Source organism: Myotis myotis, unplaced genomic scaffold (genome assembly GCF_014108235.1).
Source record: "Myotis myotis isolate mMyoMyo1 unplaced genomic scaffold, mMyoMyo1.p scaffold_m19_p_5, whole genome shotgun sequence".
Classification (NCBI taxonomy): Eukaryota; Metazoa; Chordata; class Mammalia; order Chiroptera; family Vespertilionidae; genus Myotis; species Myotis myotis.
This window is the reverse complement of record NW_023416357.1, coordinates 100,715,572-100,731,691: the sequence shown is the minus strand read 5'-3', so window position 1 is coordinate 100,731,691 and position 16,120 is coordinate 100,715,572. Positions and strand designations below refer to the sequence as shown.

At 41.8% G+C, this 16,120-nt stretch overlaps 1 long non-coding RNA gene across 1 annotated transcript in view; it reads left to right on the top strand.

The window, feature by feature from the left end:
• LOC118656834 overlaps positions 1 to 16,120 on the top strand; it is a 34,394-nt gene that overhangs the window by 14,804 nt on the left and 3,470 nt on the right. The window lies entirely within an intron of this gene.

Below are 16,120 nucleotides of genomic sequence, written 5' to 3'. Positions count from 1 at the left end.
GTCCTTGCAGCCTGATGCTGTGCCCGGGAAATCCTTCACTGATTTGCTCAACTTGCTCTGAGCCTACAAATTAGCTCCGGGTGAAAGGTTAAGTCATTGGTTCTCAACCTTCCTAATGCCGCGACCCTTTAATACAGTTCCTCATGTTGTGGTGACCCCCAATTTCATTGTTACAAATTGAACATAATTAAAGCATAGTGATTAATCACAAAAACAATATGTAATTATATATGTGTTTTCCGATGGTCTTAGGTGACCCCTGTGAAAGGGTCGTTCGACCCCCAAAGGGGTCGCAGCCAACAGGTTGAGAACCGCTGAGTTAAGGTCTTCTCTGGTCTTTCTGAGAATATGTTTGCTTGGGTTTGTGTGTGGCTTTTTCAATTCCTTTATATACATGGCTGTTTTTGAAAGTCTTAATTACCCAAGGAGTTTCTTCTCCAGCTTCTTTTTGTGGCCTTACATTGTCTATTATATATCTCCACTTACAAACTCTTGTTCCAGATGGCTGAGAGTCTTTGTTCTTCCCATAGCTTTCACGATTACTGCCTGCTGCTTTTCTCTGCCTGAGATCCAAGTTAGATGAGACAGAGGTCAGATAACCCAAGATGGGTTAGATAGGACATAGCAAATAAGATCTCCTCTATTCCCTCTTGTTTGAGGGAGGTCATTGGGTTGCTGACTCCTCTAGACCAGCGGTCGCCAACCTTTCAGACCTCACGGACCACCTGGTTGGTGACTGCTGCTCTAGACCAAGACAGTGCCATGCCAGGGAGGGTTGGCATTAATTGGGCATTTACTTGACTTATATAGATATTTGACTGTTTCTCAGATCTCCGGTAAGGTTAGTTCAGCCAGTATTGGTTGGTTGGTTGTTTTTTTCTGTTGTCTCCTTAGGAACAAGGGCTTGGATCTTCCTAGTCATCCATTTTGCTGATGTCATTCCTTAACTGCAGGTTTTCTGTAGATGGTCTATTGTCATGTTGAGGAGGTTCCTCCCTATTCCTAGTATACTGAGTTGGTTTTTTAAAAAAGAGTATGACATAGGTATTGAATTTTGTGAAGTGTATCTTTTGCAGTCTATTAATATGATATGGTTTTTCTTCTTTGGCTTGTTAATGTGATGACTTATTTTTTAATCATCCTGTGATAAATTCCACTTGGTCGTGACATATAATTATTTTTATACATTGTTTGGATTCAAATTGTTTATATTTTGTTGAGGATTTTTGTATGTATACTCAAGAAAGATATTAATGTTTTCCTTTTTTTATAATGTCTTTGTTTGGCTTGGGTATTAAGGTAATGCAGAGCAGAATGAGTTGGGAAGTATTTTCTCTGCTTCTCTTCTGAAAGAGAGTGTGGAGAATTGGTACAACATCTTAAATTTTGGTAGAACTTATATGGGCGTGGTGCTTTCTGTTTTAAAAGGTTACTGTTGATTCAGTTTCTTTAGTAGATATAAGCCTACTCATTATCTGTTTCTGCTTGTATGAGTTTTGGTTGATTGCACTTTCAAGGAATTGACCCGTTTCCTCTAAGTTATCTCATTTGTTGGTATAGAGTTGTTCCTAGTATTCCTTTATTATCCTTTAATGTCCATAGGATGTGTAGTCACATCCCCTCTTTCATTTTGGTTATTAGTAATATATGTCTTCTCTCTTTTTGTCTTAGGTGGCTAAAGGTTTATATATTTTACTGATGTTTTCAAAGAATCAGCTTTTGGTTTCTTAGTTTTCTGTTTTCAGTTTCATTGATTTCTGCTCTAATTTTTATTTTTTACTGCTTGCTTTAGAATTAATTTGCTTGTCTTCTAGTTTCCTAAAGTGGAAGCTTAGATTATTAATTTTAGATCTTTCCTCTTTTATAATACGTTCATTCAATGAAATAAATTTCCCTCCAAGCACTGTTTTCACTGCATCTCACAAATTTTGGTAAGTTGTATTTTCATTTTCGTTTAGTTAAATATATTTCTTAATTTATCCTGAGACTTCTTCTTTGACCTATGTGTTATATGGAAGTGTGTTGTTTAATTCCCAAGTATTTTGGAATTTTCCAGCTGTTTTTGTTATTAATTTCTGGTTTAATTCTTTTGTTGACTGAGAGCATACATTGTGTTATTTCTGTTCTCTTAAATTTGTAAAGGCATTTTTTTTAAATTAAATCTTTATTGTTCAGATTATTACAGTTGTTCCTCTTTTTCCCCTCATAGCTCCCCTCCACCCGTTTCCCACACCACCCTCCGCCCTCACCCCCCCGCCCACTGTCCTCATCCATAGGTGCACGATTTTTGTTCAGTCTCTTCCCGCATCCCCCACACTCCTTTCCCCCTCAAGAATAGTCAGTCCACTCCCTTTCTATGCCCCTGATTCTATTATAATCACCAGTTCATTCTGTTCATCAGATTATTTATTCACTTGATTCTTAGATTCACTTGTTGATAGATGTGTATTTGTTGTTCATAGTTTATATCTTTACCATTTTCTTCTTCTTCCTCTTCTTAAAGGATACCTTTCAGCATTTCATATAATACTGGTTTAGTGGTGATGAACTCCTTTAGCTTTATCTTATCTGTGAAGCTCTTTATCTGACCTTCAAATCTGAATGATAGCTTTGCTGGATAAAGTAATCTTGGTTGTAGGTTCTTGGTATTCATCACTTTGAATATTTCTTGCCACTCCCTTCTGGCCTGCAAAGTTTCTGTTGAGAAATCAGCTGACAGTTGTATGGGTACTCCCTTGTAGGTAACTGAGTTTCTTTCTCTTGCTGCTTTTAAGATTCTGTCTTTGTCTTTTGCTCTTGGCATTTTAATTATGATGTGTCTTGGTGTGGTCCTCTTTGGATTCCTTTTGTTTGGGGTTCTCTGCGCTTCCTGGACTTGTAAGTCTATTTCTTTCAGCAGGTAGGGGAAGTTTTCTGTCATTATTTCTTCAAATAGATTTTCAATATCTTGCTCTCTCTCTTCTTCTGGCACCCCTATAATTCTGATGTTGGTACGCTTGAAGCTGTCCCAGAGGCTCCTTACATTGTCTTCGTATTTTTGGATTCTTTTTTCATTTTGCTTTTCCGGTTGGGTGTTTTTTGCTTCTTCTATTTCAAATCTTTGACTTGATTCTTGCGATCCTCTAGCCTGCTATTGGGAGTCTGTATAATATTCTTTATTTCAGTCAGTGTATGCTTAATTTTTAGTTGGTCCTTTATCACAGCCTTGAGGGTCTTACTAGATTTCTTGAAGGTCTCATTAAGTTTATCAGCGGTTTCTAGAAAATTCTTGAAAAACCTTAAAAGTGTGGTTTTGAACTCTATATCCAGTAGTTTGCTTTCCTCCATTTCTGTCACTTGTGTCCTGTTTCTTTGTCTCTGCATTTTTTTATGCTTCCCTGTGGTGATAGAGTGGCATTCTGTGCTAGGTGTCCTATAGGGCCCAGTGACTCAGCCTCTCCAATTACCTGAGGTAGACACTCTTGCACCCCCTTGTGGGCTTTGTGCACAGTCTTGTTGTAGTTAAGCCTTGATTGTTGTAGGTAACTCTGGGAGGGATTGACCTCCAGGCCAATTGGCTGTGAGAATCAGCTGTGTCTGCAGTGGGAGAACTTCTGCGCTGGAGACAACCCTCCGGGGCAAGACTTGCTTCAGTGGGGCTTTGGTGCTCACTGAGTCTGCCCCCTGAGTGTGTCCTTTATGGATCCGAGGAGCTGCAATCTGGATGGTCCCACTCCAACCACTGGGCACACTGGCTCCTGGATCTCTAGGGAGGTGCTAATCTAGCCTCTGCCTGAGGCTATCCAGCGGGAGCCAGCTGTGATGCAGTGCAAGTTGCCCTGGGGCCTTGGGCCAGCTGCAGTTTGTTAGGTAATTATCAGATTGCAAAGGGCCAGGCCTTTCATATGCAAAAGCCTCATGGCTTGGGCGGGGCATGGTCCCAGGGGATCAACAGTGCGGAGCGAGCAGTTATGGCTGCTCTCAGTCCTGCCCTCAGAGGCCCAGCTTCTCAATGTCCCGGCAATCTCTGCAAGCACCCCCCAGAGAAAGTTGCCCTCGAGTTCCAACCCATGCCAGACAGCCCAGTTTCTCCCATATGAGTCTGGGTCCCCAGGGACTCGCCCGGAACTAGAGCTCAGAGCTTGAGACTCCCTCCCGATTGAAAAAGACAACCGTGTCCACAGCCGTCAACCCTCTCCGCATGCTTCTCTGTATTTTACTTCTGCACCGCAGCTCCTCTGAGTCTGGGTATGCTTTTCTCTTTCCTTCTAGTTGTAGAATTTCCACTCATCCAGCCTTCCTGTGGTTCTGGATGATGTCCGTTCTGTGGACGAAAGGGGCCACACGCTGACCTGACAAGCTCAGGGAAGGCCTGCGTGGCAGCCTAGCAGACTCAGAGACCTAAAATAACCACAAAGGATGGTCTGAAATTAAACTTTAACTGAAAGCAGTTATGGTGGGCAGTTATGTCCTAGGCCGGTATCTTCACTGACAAGACCAACTTTGATCCTTACTGAGCCCATTTGCCTTTTTGCCTCTAAGATAACATACCCTTGAAATGTCTCGGTAGCTTGTAACTTCCCTTTTTCTGGAACCCCTGGGGCACAACCAAATGTTCAGGGCGCTAGGACAGATACTACAAATTCCTTCATTATCATGTTAATTGATCCTGCACCCACCTAAGTATGTGTCCATCATTTTACTTTTTATCCTATCACAGAGGTTTCCCCGCTTCGCTTAATCCCACCTCCTTAAATCTGTCACCAATGAATTTCATGTATAAATACAGATGTAACCCTGCCATTCTCCGGAGCACTATCTCAATTCGTTGAGGTTCTGCTTCCCGGCATATGTCGACAGTTTGGCTCATATAAACTCACAAAAATTCTTTACAGGTTTCAATGGTTTTTTTACGTTAACAGTTCAGTCTTTTAGTTGTATTTTTGGAGTGGTTGTGTGAGGCAGCAATCTCCGGTGTTTACCTATGCTGCCATCTTGGTTTCTCTACCTGTAAAGGCATTTTTTAATGGCCCAGAATGTGATTTACTTTGGTAAATGTTCCACATGAGCTGGAGAAGAATGCATATTCTGTTGTTGGATGAAGTAGTCTGTAGAGGTTTATTTTATCCAATTGATTGATGGTGATGTTGAGTTTAACCACATCCTTACTGATTTTCTGTCTGTTGGATCTGTCCATTTCTGAAAAAGGGGTGTTGAAGTCTGCAACTATAATAATTGATTCATCTGTCTTTCCTTGCAGTTCTGCAAATTTTTGACTTGTGTATTTTGAAGTTGAGTTGTTAGGAATATACACATTAAGGATTATTATTTCTTGGTGAAGAATTGACCCCTTTATCATTATGTAATGCCCTTCTTTATCTTTCATAATTTTCATTGCTCTGAAATCTGCTGTGTCTGATATTAATAAAGGTACCCCAGCTTTCATTTTATTAGTGTTAACATGGTATGTATTTATCCATCCCTTTACTTTTAATCTATCTGTGTTTCTATATTTAAAGTGGGTTTTTTGAAGACATTGTATAGTTGGGTCTTGTTTTTTGATCCACTCTGACAACCTCTCTTTTAAATGGTGTACTTACACCATTGACATTTAAAGTTATTATTGATACTATTGGATTAGTAGCTTCCATATTTGTTACTGTTTTCTATCAATTGCCTTTTTAATTTGTTTTTGTTTTGTCCTCCATCTTTTTCTGTCTTTAATTGAACATTTTCTATGATTATATTTTTTCATTCCCTTAGCATATTATTATGCTTTAAAAAATAATCTTTTAAAGCCTGGCCAGCATGGCTCAGTGGTTGAGTGTCAGCCTATGAACCAAGAGGTTATGATTCGATTCCTGACAGGGCACATGCCCAGGTTGTGGGCTTGATCACCAGTGTGGGGTGTGCAGGAGACAGCAGATCAGTGATTCTCATCATTGATGTTTCTATCTCACTCTCATTTCCTCTCTGAAATAAATAAAAAAAAAAATTTTTAATTTTTAGAAAAGTGTTTGCCCTTGAATTTGCAATATACATTTACTTCACAAGCTGTATATTGGTCTGCTTAATTGTGTCCCACAAATCTCTTAGGCTCTACTCACTTTTCTTTGTTCCGTTTTCTTTCTGATTTTTATCCAAAATTCACTCCCAAGTCCACTTGCAACTAAAACTCCACCACTTTATGGGTAGTGCAAATACTTTATGACAGTCTTCCCAATTCTTCCCATCCCTATGACATTGCAATCATTCATTTCATTTCTACAGAACCTGCAGTCACCATATACATTGTTGCCATTATTGATTTTACTTTTTTTTTTGCTTAATTCCTTCACCTTTTTTACCCAGTCCCTCATTGCCATTTTTATTTTGAACAAACTTATTAGTTCAACTAAGAAAAAAAAATTTTCCTTCATTTATTCCTTCTTTGTATAGATCTGTTTCTGACCTGTAACATTTTCTTTTATTCTGAAGAATTTTTAACATTTTTTGCAAGGTAAGTCTACTGGTGACTAAATTCTCTTAATTTTTGTTTGTTTAAGAAAGTCTTGCCCTAGCCGGTTTGGCTCAATGGATAGAGTGTCAGCCTGCAGTCTGAAAGGGGCCTGGGTTCAATTCCAGTCAAGGGCACATGCCCGGGTTGTGGGCTTGATCCCCAGTAAGGGGTGTGCAGGAGGCAGCCCATCAATGATTCTCTTTCATCATTGATGTTTCTTTCTCTCCATTCCTCTCAGAAATAAATAAAAAATTTTTTTAAGAAAGAAAGTCTTTATTTGCCCTGGCTGGTGTGGCTCAGTTGTTTGAGTGTCATTTCATGCCTGGATTGCAGGTTCAGTCCCTGTCAGAACACATATGGGAGGCAGCTAATCGATGTTCCTTTCTCACATTGATGTTTCTCTCTCCCGCTCCCTGTCTCTTTCTCTCCCTCCATCCCTCCCTCTCTAAACATATCCTAGGGCAGTGGTTGGCAAACTCATTAGTCAACAGAGCCAAATATCTATCAACAGTACAACGATTGAAATTTCTTTTGAGAGCCAAATTTTTTAAACTTAAACTATATAGGTAGGTACATTGTTATTAACTTAATTAGGGTACTCCTAAGGCTTAGGAAGAACCACACTCAAGGGGCCAAAGATCCACATATGGCTTGCGAGCCGCAGTTTGCCGACTATGGTAGTGAAGATTTAAAAAAAAGTTTCATCTGTCTGCTTATGTTACCCATGTGATCTTATATGTTGTCCACATTTTTGCACTAGAGTTCTTAACATACTAATCATACTTATTTTATATTCCTGGCTTGATAATTATAACATATCTGCTATCTCTGAGTCTGGCTGAATCTGATGCTTACTCTTACCTCTTCAAAGTCTGTGTTTTCTTCTTCATTTTTTAAAATATATTTTATTGATTTTTACAGAGAGGAAGGGAGGGGGATAGAGAGTTAGAAACATCGATGACAGAGAAACATTGATCAGCTGCCTCTTGCAAATCCCCTACTGGGGATGTGCCTGCAACCAAGGTAAATGCCCTTGTCTGGAATCGAACCTGGGACCCTTCAGTCCGCAGGCCAACACTCTATCCACCGAGCCAAACCAGTTAGGGCTGTGTTTTTTTCTTCTAGTATGCTTAGGAATTTTTTGAATGCTGGACATGATGCACTGGGTCAAAGGAACTCAGGAAGTTAGGCCATTAGTGTGAGGTTGTATATTTATCTAGGAGCTGGGCTGTGTTTGCTATAGCTATAAATGTCAGAGCTAATATTTCCTCTGGTGTCCTTGTTTTTGTCTCCTCTGTTGTCTTTAGGGTTTCATAGAAATTTCTTAAGGTCTGAATAGTGCAGTTTCATCAGTTGTATTAGTATTTGCCTATTATACGCGAGCCCTGTTGATGTGGTAAGGAGGAGAAGTTTTCTGTAGTTGTGATTCGATCTTAGTCTTTTAGTGAACCCCTAGACTGTGACCTTCACAAGTGCTTTTCTGTTTGGGTTCCCTCCCCCCCTACCCCCCTCTCATATAAAATAGGAAGGCAGAGGGGGATAGAGTAGGGCATTTTCCTTTCCCCAAGTTAATTAGGTTCTGGGAAAACCTGAATAAGTTAAGCTCTGATAAAATAGTTTATCTGAGCCCAGCTGGCATGGCTCAGTGGTTGAGCATCAACCTATGAATCAGGAGGTCATGGTTTGATTCCCGGTCAGGGCATATGCCCAGGTTTCGGGCTCGATCCCCGGGTTGGAGTGGGGGGCGGGTAGGAGGCAGCTGATCAATGATTCTCTCTCATCATTGATGTTTCTATCTCTCTCCCTCTCCCTTCCTTTCTTAAATCAATAAAAATAGATTAAAAAAACAACAACAAAGGAACAGTTTACCTGAGGACAGGCCTTAACGAGAACAGAATACTCTGGGCATATCTCAGAATGGCTACTTTTCCCTTCCCCCTGCCAGAAGCACAAGGGTGTTTTGTTTTCCTTTGACCTCCACTGTGAGAAGCTGGTGGGGCTCCTGGAGGCAAAACTCACAAAAGTATGAGGGTCCCCCTAATGGGCCCTCCTGAAATTGTATTAACTCTCAAACTTGTCCACATGAGCCTCCAGCAATTCATCCATTATACTTTGATTTTTCCTGCCCCAGGTTCTGCCCTGGGTGCCTGCTTCAGTAAGCTGTGACTCTGTAGCTGCCGGTCTTTTTCTCCAGTTGCTTGGGTAGTGTCTTGTCCTGTGACCTCAGTTCTCTGAAGGATCTAAAAAGAGTTGTTTTCAGTTTGTTCAGCCTTTTTCTTAGTGTAAGGATGACAGTGACAACTTCCAAGTTATTTACATGCCAGATTAGAAAATGAAAGTCCCTTGCCTTTATTTACTTATTTATTTTTTAAATATTAAAGTATAGTTGGTACACAATATTATATTAGTTCCAGGTGTGCAGCATAGTGAGTCTGATGTGATTGCCATAATCAATCTACTAATCATCTCTCGCTGGACAAAGTTGTTACGATATTGTTGACATAGTCCTGGTGCTATACCTTACTTCGCAGGCCGACGCTCTATCCACTGAGCCAAACCGGTTTCGGCCCCTTGGCTTCTTTATTTTATAACTGGAATTTTGTACCTCTTATCTACCTTCACCTTTTTAATCCTTCCTCTTCCCCCTTCCCCTCTGGTAACCCCAATTTGTTCTCTGTATCTGTGGTTCTGTTTTGTTTATTCATTTGTGGTTTTAAAAAAATACGTTTTTATTGATTTTAGGGAGAAAGGAAGACAGAGGGAGAGAGAGAGAAAGAAACATCAATGTAAGAGAGAAGCATCGATTGGTTTCCTCCTGTGCCCACCCCAACTGGGGACTGAACCAGCAACCTGGACAGGTGCCCTTCGTGGGAATTCCTTAGTGGGAATTGAACCCTGACCTTTTGATGCATGAGACGACATTCAGCAACTGAGCCACACCAGCCAGGGCAATAAGTGTGGCACAGCCCTAGTATGAAATTTAAAAAAACAAAGGTGACATTCCATTTGTCCTCTGGCTTAAAGTAGAAGTCCCTTGTCATTCTTATCCTTATTTATCTGTACATAATGTGCTTTTTTAGCCTGGCTGCTTTTAGGATTTCTTTTTGAATACTGGTTTTCAACAACTTGATTATGATGTGCCTTGGTGTTGATTTCTTTTTAAAAAAATATATTTTATTGATTTTTTACAGAGAAGAAGGGAGAAGGATAGAGAGTTAGAAACATCAATGAGAGAGAAACATTGATGAGCTGCCTCCTGCACATCCCCTACTGGGGATGTGCCCGCAACCAAGGTACACGCCCTTGACCGGAATCGAACTGGGACCTTTCAGTCCACAGGCCAACGATCTATCCACTGAGCCAAACCTGTTAGAGCTCTTTTTCTTTTTTCCACTTCACAGCATTTTTTAATTTTTAGTTTATTTATTTACTAATTTTTAATATATATGTTTTTTTATATTTGATTTTTTTTACAGAAAGGAAGGGAGAGGAATAGAGAGTTACAAACATCGATGAGAGAGAAACATCGATCAGCTGCCTCCTGCACACTCCCTACTGGGGATGTGACCGCAACCAAGGTACATGCCCTTGACCGGACTTGAACCTGGGACCCTTCAGTCCGCAGGCTGACGCTCCATCCATTGAGCCAAACCAGTTAGGGCTATTTTTAATATTTTTATTGATTTCAGAGAGGAAGGGAGAGGGAGAGGAAGATAGAAAAACATCAATGATGAGAGAGAATCATTGATTGGCTGCCTCCTGCACATCTCCTACTGGGGATCGAGTCCTTAACCCGAGCATGTGCCCTTGATTGGAATCGAACTCGGGACCCTCTAGTCTGTAAGCCGATGCTCTATCCACTGAGCCAAACCATCCAGGACTTTATTTATTTATTTATTAATATTTTTAAAAATTCTTCATTGTTGAAAGTATTACATATGTCTCCTTTCCCCCCCATTGACTTCTCTCAGCCTGCTTCCGCCCTCTTGGTGTTGATTTCTTGAGTTTTTTTCTGCTTGAGTTTTATTAATCCTCTTAGATCTGTGAATGTATAGTTTCCAACATATTTAGGATATTTCTTTCAATATATTTTATTGATTTTTTACAGAGAGAAAGGGAGAGGGATAGAGAGTTAGAAACATCGATGAGAGAGAAACTTCGATCAGCTGCCTCCTGCACACACCCTACTGGGGATGTGCCCGCAACCAAGGCACATGCCCCTGACCAGAATCGAAGTGCTTAGAAGTGCTATATTCCACAAGATTTGAGTCAATGAGGTTGGAAGATATCCTATCTTTTTTAGTCAAAAAGCACAATCAATCTTTTCTTTGAAAATCTATATAAAGTACAACTTGCTTTTAGCATGATTATTTTCCTAAATAAAAAAAAGACAAAGAATTTACTTATTTTATGTTAATTACGGGCATGAAGCAAAAGGTTTTCTTTACAAAAATTAAAAGTGCAGTTGCGTAGGGCTGTGGTTAGTTAACTGTACTGAGTTGCCGGTCTAGCATTTGTGGCTTGTTGGAAGGGTAGTGTTAACTATTTAACATGTAACGGCGTACTTAACTCTTCTCTAGCACGTTGTCTTCTCATTGCTTTGGGGGAGGGAGGGTCTGCTGGCACTGTCTAACTTGCTTACCTGCTGAATTAGCAGTTTGCTTGTGCTATAACCGTTATTGTAGGTGCGACTTAGGGTAGGCTTAAAGTGCTGGGTGGTGATTTGAGTTCAAACAATAAAAAATTGTATTTTTTCAAAAAAAAAAAAAAAAAAAAAAAAAAAAAAAAAAAAAAAAAAGTCCGCAGGCTGACACTCTATCCACTGAGCCAAACCAGCTAGGGCTAGGATATTTTTTTTGTTTTGTTTTGTTTTTATTTTATTAAATCTTTATTGTTCAGATGATTACATTTGTTCCTCTTTTTTTCCCCCCATAGCTCCCCTCCACCCAGTTCCCACCCCACCCTTTGCCCTTACCCCCCCACTGTCCTCATCCATAGGTGCATGATTTTTGTCCAGTCTCTTCCCGTATCTCCCACACGCCTTTCCCCCCCAAGAATAGTCAGTCCATTCCCTTTCTATGTCCCTGATTCTATTATAATCAACAGTTCATTCTGTTCATCAGATTATTTATTCACTTGATTCTTAGATTCACTTGTTGATAGATGCATATTTGTTGTTCATAATTTGTATCTTTACCTTTTTCTTCTTCTTCCTCTTCTTAAAGAATACCTTTCAGCATTTCATATAATCATGGTTTGGTGGTGATGAACTCCTTTAGCTTTTCCTTATCTGTGAAGCTCTTTATCTGACCTTCAATTCTGAATGATAGCTTTGCTGGATAACGTAATCTTGGTTGTAGGTTCTTGGTATTCATCACTTTGAATATTTCTTGCCACTCCCTTCTGGCCTGCAAAGTTTCTGTTGAGAAATCAGCTGACAGTCGTATGGGTACTCCCTTGTAGGTAACTGGGTTTCTTTCTCTTGCTGCTTTTAAGATTCTCTCTTTGTCTTTTGCTCTTGGCATTTTAATTATGATGTGTCTTGGTGTGGTCCTCTTTGGATTCCTTTTGTTTGGGGTTCGCTGCGCTTCCTGGAGTTGTAAGTCTATTTCTTTCACCAGGAAGGAGAAGTTTTCTGTCATTATTTCTTCAAACAGGTTTTCAGTATCTTGCTCTCTCTCATCTTCTGGCACCCCTATAATTCTGATGTTGGTACGCTTGAAGCTGTCCCAGAGGCTCCTTACATTGTCTTCGTATTTTTGGATTCTTTTTTCATTTTGCTTTTCCTGTTGGGTGTTTTTTGCTTCTTCGCATTTCAAATCTTTGCCTTGATTCTTGCGCTCCTCTGGTCTGCTGTTGGGAGTCTGTATAATATTCGTTATTTCAGTCTGTGTATGCTTAATTTCTAGTTGGTTCTTTATCACAACATCGAGGGTCTCATTAGATTTCTTGTAGATCTCAATAAGTTTATCAGCGGCTTCTAGGCAGTTCTTGAGAGACCTTAAAAGTGTGGTTCTGAACTCAATATCCACCATTGACAATTTTGTCCTGTTTCTTTGTCTCCGCATTTTTTATGCTTTCTTGGTGCACCTCCTAGTGGTCTTTGTGCGCAGTCTTGTTGTAGTTAAGCCTTGATTGTTGTAGTTAATACTAGGGGGATTTGACCTCCAGGCCAACTGGCTGTGAGAATCAGCTGTGTCTGCAGTGGGAAAACTTCTGTCCTCTGGGGAGGTGCTAATCTAGCCATTGCCTGAGGCTATCTGGCAAATGGCTCTATGCAGGGCTTGGGCAGGTAGGGTCGCACGGGATCAACAGGGCGGGTGGAGGGAGCAGTTATGGCTGCTCTCAGTCCCGTCCCCAGAGGCTCTGCCTCTCAGAGTCCCAGCAACCGCTGCAAACCTCGGAGAGAAAGCTGCCCTCGCGTTCCGACCGATGCCAGACAGTCCCGCTTCTGCCATTTGAGTCTGGGTCCCTAGAGACTCGCCCAGAACTGGAGCTCAGAGCCTGAGCCTCCCTCCCAATTGAAAACGACAACCGCGCCCTCAGCCACCAGCCCGCTCCTCGCGCACCTCCGCACCTTTGTATTTTCCGCACTGCGCCTCCTCTGAGCCTCAGTATGCTGTTCTCTTTCCTTCTAGTTGAAGAATTTCCCCTCAGCCAGCCTTCCTGTGGTTCTGGGCGATGTCCGTTCCGTCTTTTAGTTGTATTTTTGAAGTGGTTGTTCGAGGCAGCAAACTCCGGTGTTTACCTATGCCGCCATCTTGGTTTCCCGCCGAGTTTATTATTATCGGATATTTTTTTTTCTTATTTTTTTCAGACGTTATTTCTGTCTCTCCATTGCTCTTCTTTTTCTGGGCCTCTATCATGCACATTGGATTACTTGATAATGTCTGGTGCTTTCCCCTCCCCCGCCCTGTGCTTTATTTGAATAGCTTCATTTTCTGTCTTTGAACTCTGATCTTTTCTTTTTCAGTGTTTATCTTATGTTAATCCGATAATGTGTATGTTTTCATTTCAGATATTGTTTATTTCACCTGCAGAAGTTCCGAGATTTGGGTTATACCTTCCATGATCTCATCAAGCTCTACCTTCCTAATGTATGAAGCATATATATAATATCTATTCTATTGTCCTTGTCTGCTGGTTCCTCTATCTCTGTTATTTTTAGGTCAGTTCCTATTCATTGATTTTTTAAAAATATATTTCTTTATTGATTTCAGAGAGGAAGGGAGAAGGAGAGAGAGATGGAAACATCAGTGATGAGAGAGAATCATTGATCGGCTGCCTCCTGCACACTCCCTACTGGGGATCAAGCCCGAAACCCAGGCATGTGCCCTTGGCCGGAATCGAACCTGGGACCCCTCAGTCCACAGGCTGACACTCCACTGAGCCAAGTTGGTTAGGGCTCATTGATTTTTCTTATAGTCATGGTTCATATTTTATCTTTTTTGCACCCTTCATTGCTTGCTTGTAATACTGGAACACTCCTCCTTTGTCAGCTAGCCTGGTGATAATCTGCCAGTGGAGGGTGCTGGAAGGGGAAGTCCTCTTTTCCTGGTTCTGTGTGCTTTGCTTATTGCTGTTCTGTGATGTGGACTAACATGTTGGACACATAGGGGTGCTCACCTCCCGTGAGTTTCCATGGCACTTTCTCTGGTGGCTTCCCAGCTACAAATTCAGCAGCACTCTCACAGATGCCGGTGGTGAGGTTATTTATATATCTGGAAGGGGACAGGCACTGCCAGGCAAGTTCCATGGGAACCCCAGCAGGCCTCCTGGTAGCTTTCTGGTTAGGTCATCAGCACCTCCAGCCTGGTGGCATCCTAGCACTCTTTGCAGACAGCTTCCCAGCTGATTGTGTTAGCATCCTAGCAGGTGGTCATTACCCCTGGCCTTGGTCTAGAGCAGCCGCGGGCAAACTACGGCCCTGGCCCGTTTGAAATGAATAAAACTAAAAAAAAAAAAAAGACCGTACCCTTTTATGTAATGATGTTTACTTTGAATTTATATTAGTTCACACAAACACTCCGTCCATGCTTTTGTTCCGGCCTCCGGTCCAGTTTAAGAACCCATTGTGGCCCTCGAGTCAAAAAGTTTGCCTACCCCTGGTCTAGAGAGTCTATTGAATTTCCATCCAGTGGGCTGTGACCACCATCTCCCAGGTTGGAATCCTTCTCTTGGGTACCTCTCTTCACCCTACGGCCGTGGTCGGCAAACTGTGGCTCGCGAGCCACATGCGGCTCTTTGGCCCCTTGAGTGTGGCTCTTCCTAAGCCTTAGGAGTACCCTAATTAAGTTAATAACAATGTACCTACCTATATAGCTTAAGTTTAAAAAATTTGGCTCTCAAAAGAAATTTCAATCGTTGTACTGTTGATATTTGGCTCTGTTGACTAGTGAGTTTGCCGACCACTGCCCTAGGGTATTCTGTACAATTTTCTTTTGTTCCCTTTTAGTTAATTCCCTATAAATAGCTAATAATTCTTTGTATTAACTTCCGTTGTTTAAAATACCATGTGATTTCTGTAGCCTGGCTGAGCCCTGATAGACCTTATGGGATACTGAATATTGTGAATTTATGTTGTTGGTTGCTGGGTTTTGTTATATTTCTTCAAATAGTGTGAATCTTGGTCTGGCGTGCAGTTCAGTTCCTTGGCATCAGTTGGTTCTGAGCTGTGTTAGGGTAGGTGCAGAGCTGCCTTTGGTCTGTGGCTAATTGAGCCCCATTGTGAAGGAGGATGCCCTTCTAAGGATTCCACCCAATATCCTGTGAATTAGAGGACTTTCCACATGGCTGGGGAACACAAAATATTCCCATCGCGCTATGAGCTCTGGGGATTATTCTGTCTGCTCATTTCCAGGGATTCTTGCCTGGGCCTCCTCCGTAGTTTCTCTCACACAGGTACAGACCTGTCCTCAGCCGAAGACTCAAGGGACTCTCTGCAGATCCTGGAGCTCTGTTGTCTGTGCATCCCCATCCCCTAACACTCTGCCTCATGCATTCTAGCTACCTGGGCCTCCCTGACCTCCTAACTCTCCTTCCAGGAGATGGCTGAGTCTGAGTTTTCCCTCCTTACACTGTAGCCTGGAAACCACCTCGGCCGTAGCTGGTACAGTCATAGGGCTCAGTCTCACGGTTTCCCTTCTCTTGGGGAATCACTGTTCTGCACTGGTGTCCAGGGACTAAAAAAAAAGTATCATTTCTTGTCCAGTTTTCTCATTGTTCAGGGTTCCTTTTACTCTAAAATGAGTTCATACCTGGCTGGCGTGGCTCGGTGGTTGAGCATTGACCTATGGGCCAGGAGGTCACAGTTTGATTTCCGGTTGGGGCACATCCCCAGTGTGGGCGTGTGGGAAGCAGCTGACCAATGATTCTCTCTCATCATTGGTATTTCTATCTCTTCCTCTCCCTTCCTCTCTGAAATCAATAAAAATATATTTTTAAAAATAAGATGAGTTGCCCTAGCTGGTTTGGCTCGGTGGATGGAGCGTCGACCTGCGGACTGAGGGGTCCCGGGTTCGATTCTGGTCAAGGGCACATGCCCGGGTTGTGGGCTTGATCCCCAGTGGGGGGCGTGCAGGAGGCAGCTGATTGATGATTCTCTCTCATCATTGATGTTTTGGACTCTCTCTCCTTCTTCCT